Here is a 10,556-nt window from a genome sequence, read left to right as displayed (position 1 = left end):
ACATAACCTGAGATGCATTTCGTTATATCCAAGGTCAGTTTGTGGGTGCCACTACTATTGCTTGGGATTGTAGAAATGATTCCAGGACATGCTAACATTTAACATAATATCTGTGAGCAAAATGCAGCATTACGTCCCACCCCCACCCACCCCCCGATGGCAGCAAAACAGTTTAGCAGATGGGTTACCTTATTTTCTACAGTTCATGAGAAAGACCATATGGCAGACACTTAATATTATTTCAGCTCCTCAGTCATGTATATGTGATCCTTTAGCTGTCATTGTGAACAACGCTTCTGATCTCCCTGGCATATGTTAATATGCTAACATATTAACTGTGTGTGTGCTTAAAATGACGTAGGAAGAATCAATGCTTTATATCTTGATACTAATTTAAGAGTTATCTTCATTACGTTGACAGAGAGGGGTTGGCCCATGGTATTCAAATAAGGCAGGCAGCATGGAAAGTAAATCCTGGCCAGAGTTCCTGCTGCACAGGATTATAGTATTTAACTAACAACTAAAACCATCTGCTGGTAATGGCTAATTTGCAGCTGTTTTAGTCATTTGAAATCGACCATCAAATGCTAGACTAATATGAGGAGTTATCTTTTAGAGCTTGTTTAAATGAGTATTTTATGCAATGTGTTACCAACTCAGAACTACATGGTACCATGGCAAATACATGTCCCCAAACTTGTGTTGGCTGAAATAAGACAAATGCAAAGATAAGGTTTGTAAGGAAATACAGGCAGGCAGTACTTGCCTTAGGAGGGGGTGTTTAACCTTGCATGTGCCTGCCAACTTCCTCCTGCAAATGGCTTCCACAGCTTAGCATCTGAAACCCTGTGCTGACGTTGACCTGCGAAGTCTCCTTAATTCAAAGACACAAGAATGCAAGAAATCAGTAACCTATTTTCACAAAGGGCATCTAAGTGAAAATGAAAGGTAAAGGGATCCCTGACCATTAGGTCCAGTTGTGACCGACTCTGGGGTTGCGGCGCTCATCTCGCTTTATTGGCCGAGGGAGCCGGCGTACAGCTTCCGGGTCATGTGGCCAGCATGACTAAGCCACTTCTGGTGAACCAGAGCAGCACACGGAAACGCCGTTTATCTTCCAGCCGGAGCGGTACCTATTTATCTACTTGCAATTTGACGTGCTTTAGAACTGATAGGTTGGCAGAAGCTGGGACCGAGCAATGGGAGCTCACCCTGTCGCGGGGATTCGAACCACCGACCTTCTGATCAGCAAGTCCTAGGCTCTGTGGTTTAACCCACAGCGCCACCCGTGTCCCTTAGTGAAAATGATAGATGCAATGCAAAATAAATACCAGCCAGAGGACTAAACTTCATCATAGAAAATCTTCCAGGGACTGCATGCCAGTAGTGCGTGGAGCCAGAGTATATAAAAGGGGGAGGGAGCACGAAATATGCCTCTTACCTTTGTACAGTTGCCCACATTTCAGCTGTGCCAAAGTCAAAGAAGCACCATCACATTTCAGGGACACAATCCAGTCTGACAAAGCACTTGAGGGTGTGGATCAGAGCAGGTGAGGGGTATGTTGTCTCAGAAGAAGGCATGGTAAGGGAAGAGTCTTGAGCGCCAAAGAGTGGACATTCAGCCCCAGACTTGAGGTTCCCTACCCCTTATGTAAATTAAAAAGCGTGAAACTAACAACTATCAACACCCAAAAAGCAATAAAACCAAGGCAGTATTTCATAGCACAGTGCAACATTCTATCTTTAAAACTATTTACAGGCAAGAGAATGGGTTCAAAGTATGCCTATTTGTGTCATTCTCTAAACATTATGTTCCAAATACTGCTGAAAATGTTTCTGTTAGATGTCACACAGTGAAACTGATGCGTAGCAGGGAAAGAGATTTTCTCTGAATGTACCTCCGTACAGCACACTTCATTTCCCACAGTGCCAAAACGTAAACACCCACTTGCACTGAAGAAAGCAAAGGGCATTCAGGAACATCTAGTTACTTGTTTGGGGGGGTTATGCTCTCTTACAATCATTTTGAAGTCTGCAACCTCTGCTCCATAGAACTAATGGAAACAGCAAAGAACCACATATATTTCCATCTGCAAAACACTACATTGGGTACCTTTTTAAAATCAAGCCAGAAGATACAAAAAGACATAATGAGGAACCATATATGGACAACAATTCATTTTTTAGATTTAATGAGTACTGACTGAAGGTAGATGTTCCTGATCAAGCCACCAACTCCTGTGTTTATGGACAGAAAGAAGAACCTGAATATTTTAGACACTTCAACAATACTTTCCCCCCAATTAATTACTATTTTATCCATTGCGAAGAACTGTACCCATCACAGAAAAGAAGAAATCTGGATAAATTTAACCAGTCCTAAAGGTAAAGGTAAAGGGACCCCTGACCATTAGGTCTAGTCGCGGATGACTCTGGGGTTGTGGTGCTCATCTCGCTTTATTGGCCGAGGGAGCTGGCATACAACTTCTGGGTCATGTGGCCAACATGACTAAGCCACTTCTGGCGAACCAGAGCAGCGCACGGAAACGCTGTTTACCTTCCCGCCGGAGCGGGAAGCACATCTACTTGCACTCTAATGTGCTTTTGAACTGCTAGGTTGGCAGGAGCAGGGACCAAGCAATGGGAGTTCACCCCGTTGCGGGGATTCGAGCTGCAAACCTTCTTATTGGCAAGCCCTAGGCTCTGTGGTTTACTCTGCGTCCTATTTACTAGCAAATGGCATGGTGCACTTCAAATTTCCACCTTGTTCCATGTGTGCAACTCACCTCATGATGAACAATTCCCTTTGTTTCCCTAAAATATTATAGAGAACAACTAAGCTGCAATCCTATACCCACTTACATAGTCTCACTGAGCAGATGGGCATAGAATTACAATGTTAGCTTGGAGCATTTGTCAGGTAGAAGGTAAAACCTTCAGGATGTTTCTCAACAGCACCCTCAAAGTGTGCACCAACAGCTTTCTAATGCATATCCTGCTGAGGCCTATTGATGAAATCAATTGTATATAGCAGCAAGCTGGAAAGAATAATAGCTTTCCTGCTGGCATTTATTAATTACTAGAACATCTCTTTTCTCTGGTTGATTCATTTCAGCTTCAAACTACGGATAGAACATCACTCAAATTTGCATTAGATTCCCCCCCCAAAAAAAATACTCATTAACTGATCATTCATTTCCCTCTGCTTTGTTAGTAAAGGTAAAGGTACCCCTGCCCATACGGGCCAGTCTTGCCAGACTCTAGGGTTGTGCGCCCATCTCACTCTATAGGCCAGGGGCCAGCGCTGTCCGCAGACACTTTCGGGTCACGTGGCCAGCGTGACAAGCTGCATCTGGCGAGCCAGCACAGCGCACGGAAACGCCGTTTACCTTCCCGCTAGTAAGCGGTCCCTATTTATCTACTTGCACCCGGGGGTGCTTTCGAACTGCTAGGTTGGCAGGCGCTGGGACCGAGCAACGGGAGCGCACCCCGCCGCGGGGATTCGAACCGCCGACCTTTCGATCGGCAAGTCCTAGGCGCTGAGGCTTTAACCCACAGCGCCACCCGCGTCCCCTCGCCACCCGCGTCCCCTTTGCTTTGCTTTGTTACTCAGCCCAAATTAAATGTTCTCTGTAACCATCACACATCTTTAATACACAAACCCTAAGTATGTGCTTAATTATTCTTTCATCAAAATGCCTGCAGAACACTTAACACTGTACACAGATAGGACAGCTCTGTTTCCACCAGAGCAAGCGCAACCACCCAAGTAATTGCTTGGGGTGGTGAGATTCCTTCTGCTGCGTTCTTTGCTTGTTCCACGTGATGTAGCTAAAAGGTTGCAGCCATCCTCAGCTAAAAACCTGTAGTTGTATGATTTCACATTCCAAAACACAAGAAAGGGCATGTTTAATTTTTTGCTCATTTATCGCCTGTATGCTCTTGGGGCAACCTACTTCACTCAGGAAAAAAAGAGAGTTAGAGATACATTATAGCTGCACGTTTATGTAATCTGAATACATTTCCATTTGCTCCCAGGGTTTTTGCCACGTTAGTGGCTTCTCTTGCTTGTTGCCTATATTTGCATATTTATTGTTCTCTTAGGAAATCTGATATCTAAAAGAAAAACAATGGCTACCAAGCATTCTTTTTAAAGGGTTCTAATGATACAAAAATTGGAGTGTTCCAAACAGAGGCAAAAGGGCAGATTTGCAATTTGCTTAAAAGTTTGGGTCTTTTCTGGTTCAGAATGATGTTTAAATTATCTGTGGAGACGATACTTTTCCTTACCCAGCTCCCCTTATCTAGAATTTATTGCTGTGACGGTTGCATGCTTGACATTTATTTGCTTACTTTGATTTACAACAGAAACTTGTTAATCAGCACATTTTATCTTCTGTGCACATACTCTAATCTCCCTGCCCCCCATCAGTACTGCAGGAATGCATCGTGTTTATAATGGACCTGATTTTCATTAGAAAAAGGGGATACCTAGATCACTGTAGGCTTCTGAAGTCTACTTTGTACTCCAGCATGCACTAGCCTTTCAAAAACTTGATGTCAATCCATCAGAGCCCTTAGGGGGTCAAGCAAAGGAGTCAAGCGCTCTAGTGTGAAAGAAGACTTGTCTCTGCCTGTGGAAACACAGATGGTATGTCTCTTCCAAATCTAAGCTAAGCCCAGTTTCTCTCACACACAGGTGAACAGCATCCACACAAAAACGGGAAAATCAGAGAAATAATTAGTGTTTTAAAATAAAAATAATAGAGATTTAGGATTAGCCTGTGTAAGCTGCATGGCATCTTTCCGTTATTCTGGGAATAGTATCTGATTGGTCTTGCCACTGCTTTAGCAGAGCGAAGCTAATATAAATAGACACTAAAATGCAAGCAGCTGTTTGGGTTCATTATGGGGGTAAGGAATCCAAACAAGAACAATAAGCAGGTTTTTTTTTTAAAAAAAGAAATGCACTGCTTTTCAAATTTCACAGACCTCTTCCTCAGGTTCAACATTAAAAGAAAGAAATGGTGGTGGGGAGAAAAATATATTGCTGTTAGAGGTCATGGGAGAAGCCACTTGCAATCTGTTACATAAATGATGGTGATTCAGGCAGCTCTTTTCAGATTACCATGGTTTAGTTTGTACCCTATGAAAAAGATCACAAACTGCATCCCACTATGCTGGGGAAAAGTAGTAGGAGTCTGAGGTGTTTTTTTCCTTCTGCTTTCTGTCTAGTTTTGATGGGCCTGTTAAGGCCCAATCACTGCAAGAGATAGATTTGAATGCCCTATTCTCATTAAGGGGCCACTGCATGTCTTAGTAGAATGTTATGCTATTAATATTTTGAATCCCTTCTTCCCCAATGAAACACACATACCCTGCAACATTTCTCTGATGAAAATAGGGACGTCCCATTCCATAATGATAATTTTGCTATTTATACCCCACACATCTTGCTGGGTTGCCCCAGCCACTCTGAACAGCTTCCAAGATATATACAGTGGTACCTTGGGTTAAGAACTTAATTCGTTCTGGAGGTCCGTTCTTAACCTGAAACTGTTCTTAACCTGAGGTACCACTTTAGCTAATGGGGCCTCCTGCTGCCGCCGTGCCGCTGCCGCACAATTTCTGTTCTCATTCTGAAGCAAAGTTCTTAACCTGAGGTTCTATTTCTGGGTTAGTGGAGTCTGTAACCTGAAGCGTCTGTAACCACAGGTACCACTGTAAACGCATAATAAAACATTAAACTTCAAAAAAACCTTCCCTCTACAGAATTGCCTTCAGATGGCTCATGGGTCACATAACTCCATACCCTCCAACATTTCTCCAATGAAACCAGGGACACCCTAAAGAAAAGTGGGACATTCTGGGACATAGCTGCCAACGTTTTCCTTTTTTTAAGGGAAATTCCCTTATTCTGAATAGGATTTCTCTCAAGAAAAGGGAAAAGTTGACAGCTATGTTCTGGGATCAAATCACAAACTGGGATGGCTTCTCTAAATCAGGAATGTCCCTGGAAAATGGGGATATTTGGAGGGTCTGAACACATATATTTACGGTACTTCTTTTTGAAGTCAAGATATTACCCAAGTACAAAGGCGCCCCCACTCCCATATACGGTAGCTTGTTGGGGGCCTGCAAGATTTGCACACAAGAAGAATACATGGTTGGAAAACACATTCACTCATCTAGACAAGAACTGAGTTTTACATCCTGAAACATTTGTTATCTTTCTATCCCACCCTTCTTGCAAGGAGTCTATAAGGACATAAGTGCATATTATCTGTTGTCTTCACTGCAATCTGAGGTAGGTCATACTGAATGCTATCAATTGGCACAATTGATTATAGTGTGGTGCTGATAACACCAAGGTTGCAGGTTAAATTCCTGTATGGGACAGCTGCATATTCCTGCATTGCAGGGTCCCTTCCAACTCTATGATTCTATAAGATCATCCAGTGTGCCTGGTCCTTGTTCAATACAATTATCTCTTATTGGGCTCTTACTGGTTTTATTAATCAAATGTTTTATACATAGGGAAGGTGGTTTAAAGACACTTATTTGTAGGATTCTTTTTAATAGTATTGAGCTATTTTCCTTGAACGCGTAAAATGGGTCAGGGGACAAGACTGTAAGATTCCACAACACATAACATCTTTTTTGGCTACTCTCTGACATTTCAGCTGAAACACTACTTGTGCCCCAGAATGATGTTCTCTCTCCTAGATTTCACTGGGAGGATACTGTATCACTCTCACCAATAAAAAAAATATTTATTTCTTGTAACGTTAACAATGGGCTCTGCTGCAATATTTTCCTTGTATCAGTCTCAACAATTTGAAAGAGCCTTGACAGACATTCAAGCTGTCTGCTGCAGTGTGTTTTTGTACATTATGCTAGCTGTAACAGATATTGCTAAAACAATCATTGATGGTGGGTGCAAATCTAGATTTTTGCTGTACTTTGCTCTAGCCTTTGTTCCCTTGAGACTGGCAGATTAGTGGCATGAGAAGAAAACTTGATGCCAAGTGTTCTAAGCCCAGCTGACTCACTGATCTGATGTGTGGCAGCTAATTGTTCATTATGTGTTTCTTACACTTCGAATATTTGCAGCTTTCCCAAAAGTCTGTGGGAGTGATATTAATGTGATGTATCTTTTCAATCTCATCACCTCACCCTTTCTTTACTAATGTATTGCTGAATTGCACACTGCTCAGCCTGAAAACCATTATTTGGAGAAGCAATTGAGAGATTCTGTTAATGCCTCTTGATTTTGTGAAGGAAAACAGCCAAATCAAAAATAAAATAGCAACAATATAATGGTAACAAAACCTCACGTGGCAGTTCACTGACAAAAACACATCTATTCCTTCTAAGAATACAGATGGGATGCATTTGAGAGTCCGGCAATCCACTGACTAAATGGGTAAAGATAGTAGACAATTTCCAGATCTTGTCAGCTTCTTTTGCAAAAGCTGATTCTACCCAGGCCACCTGATGAAACTAAGATTTCCAGTGATTCTGTAGCAGTGTCCTTACACACACACACACACACACACACACACACACACACAATCTTCTTGCAACTTCATGCTGTCTTATATTTAATGTCTATTTAAATATCTATATATCCAAATCTTTATCTGTATGGTTCAAGCACACAAGGAAAGCATCTGAGGGGCAATTCATTGTTATTGAAATGGAAAATCCCTCCCACCCACACAAGAAGACATTGCCATATCATGTTCCCCAGGACATCAAAACTGTATCAAATTGCTCTCATGTGGGAGACTGAGAAGTTGCCAAAGGGGGTTTGACTAGATGACTCCTGGGGTCAAACTCAACTGTAGAATTCTATTATTTGAAAAAAGTCCCTCTCTGATGTTGTAACTTGTTTTTCATTTAAGGTGTCATCTTGGCTGAGTCCTGGAAGACCTGCACCCTGCCTTGAAGGCCTTTCCCCACCTGGCCTGGGAGAACAGGGCCCTGACTGACTCCAGCTACAAAAGCTGAGGCTGCTGAACAGAATCTTGGGCTGCTGCAGTATTGCTGCTGTTGATGCTAATGTTATTATTATTATGGTCTTTTATTTTGGATCGTATGAAATAAGTGGAAATTGTGTACTTTTTCATTTTCATTTATTGGTTATGACTACTTTTGTTATGTTTGTAGCTATGTAACAACACATGTCTCTGCCGTCTTGGTCTCTACAGTCACAGCAGGCGCTGTAGCCATCCAAAAGTTAGATTTCACCTCCCAAAGCGCACTCCTCCACTGTCTCCTGAGACAGACGGATGGCAACCGATTTTTTTTTTTAATATAGCCAGACAGAGAATGATGACAGGTGGGCATCCTGCCCCCCCCCAGCATAAATCCTGGCTATGCCTCTGCCCCAATGCAAGTGTGCACAGCACTTTGTGGCTTATATTCTTGGCCAGGCATCCTTTATCGGCAGAGGCAGCTCAGTCAGTAGAGCATGAGACTCTTAAATCTCAGGGCGGTGGGTTCGAGCCCCAGTCAGGCAAACACATTTCCTGCACTCGGGGGGGGGGTGTTGGACTAGATGACCCTCAGACCCCCTCCCAGCTCTACCCTTCTACAATAGTTCCAAGCAACTTCCAAAACTTGGTGAAGGGAGAAGTCATTCCCAGCAGTTTGCTAGAAGCATTCAATTACCGTAACAGGCTGAGGATGCAGAGAGTCTCCAAATGGCAGGACCCCGTGATGATTTTTAAAAAGTGGTGTGGTGGTGGGGGGAAAGAAAATCCAAATAGACAATTGGGTGCGGTGGCGGGTAGTTACTGGGTTGTTGTTTTTATTTTGCTTATATATTTTGTGGTTTTATATTTTGATTTTGTTCCAAGACCTCCAGGTGTAGGGCGGTACATAAATTCAACAAATAATAATAATAATCAGGGCTGGATTTAGGTTTGCTGAGGCCCTAAGCTACTGAAGGTAATGGGGCCCTTTATATGTCCAGCTGTCCTTTGTCAACGACAAATTGTTGCTGTTTTTTGTGTTGAATATATGCAATATGGTAATTTATGGACCTAATAGGTATCTAAAGCCATTTGCACATAACAAAATATTTATCAAAGTAATTGTTGAACTGAAATACAATTAAGAAGTATATTAATAGTGAAATAATTATTAAGCTCTAACTTAAAATGATTTTTTTACTCATAACAAACTTCATAATGCAAACACATTGGCATTTGGCAATAACAAAAGTTCCTTTAGAAACACAGTTTACAAAGACTCTAAAAACTTGTTATAACATAAAATAATAATAGGTGTAAATATATAATGCAAACTACTAATAATTATAAATAGCAGAATGTAGGCACCCTACATATAGAAATGAGCAAACCAGTGATATTTTAGGGAGCAGGCTAGCAGGCGGGGCCCATTACTTACATCATAGGAGCCTACACAACACAAAACACTGTTGCTGTATGTAGGTTTTATTTTATTTGTTTTTTATCTGATATTTTGGAAATGTACATCCAGGTTGTTTTTTTCCTTTAATTTTTTTGGGGGGGCCCAAGAGAGTGGGGCCCTAAGCTATAGCTTGTTTAGCTTATACGTAAATCCGGCACTGAAATATCCAGACACAACGCCAACCGGGGCCCCGAGGCCCACCTGCCTGACCCCCCTTCCTCCGCCTGGCACTGTTGTTGTTCTTTAGTTATTTAGTCATGTCCGATTCTTCATGACCCCATGGACCAGAGCACGCCAGGCACTCCTGTCTTCCACTGCCTCCCGCAGTTTGGTCAAACTCATGCTGGTAGCTTCAAGAACACTATCCAACCATCTCGTCCTCTGCCGTCCCCTTCTCCTTGTGCCCTCCATCTTTCCCAACATCAGGGTCTTTTCCAGGGAGTCTTCTCTTCTCATGAGGTGGCCAAAGTATTGGAGCCTCAGCTTCACAATCTGTCCTTCCAGTGAGCACTCAGGGCTGATTTCCTTCAGAATGGATAGGTTTGATCTTCCATGGGACTCTCAAGAGTCTCCTCCAGCACCATAGTTCAAAAGCATCAATTCTTTGGCGATCAGCCTTCTTTATGGTCCAGCTCTCACTTCGATACATCACTAGCTTTTGCTACACGGACCTTTATTGGCAAGGTGATGTCTCAGCTTTTTAAGATGCTGTCTAGGTTTGTCATTGCTTTTCTCCCAAGAAGCAGGCGTCTTTTAATTTTCATGGCTACTGTCACTATTTGCAGTGATCATGGAGCCCAAGAAAGTAAAATCTATCACTGCCTCCATTTCGGAGGGAAAGGGAAGCGGGAGGAGCGCGCGGAGAGTCCGTCCATGGCGGTTGCGGGGTGTGGGATAGGGTAGGGGGGCGCAAGAGCGCCGACTCTAACGGGTCACTAGGTCAGGAAAAGCGAAATTCATTTCTCTCTCTCTCTCTCTCTCTCTCCCTCCCTCCCTCCCTCTCTGTCACTCAAACGCAGAGCCCTCAGGCCGCAAACAAGAGCGTGGCGTGGTTGCTATGGCCTCGCCGAACAAGAGCCGGAAGCCGCGAAGGGGTGGGCTTCCGGTCGGGCGCG

This window comes from Podarcis raffonei, chromosome 17 (genome assembly GCF_027172205.1).
Source record: "Podarcis raffonei isolate rPodRaf1 chromosome 17, rPodRaf1.pri, whole genome shotgun sequence".
Taxonomy (NCBI): Eukaryota; Metazoa; Chordata; class Lepidosauria; order Squamata; family Lacertidae; genus Podarcis; species Podarcis raffonei.
The sequence above is the reverse complement of the archived record's forward strand: the minus strand, read 5'-3'. Positions refer to the sequence as shown.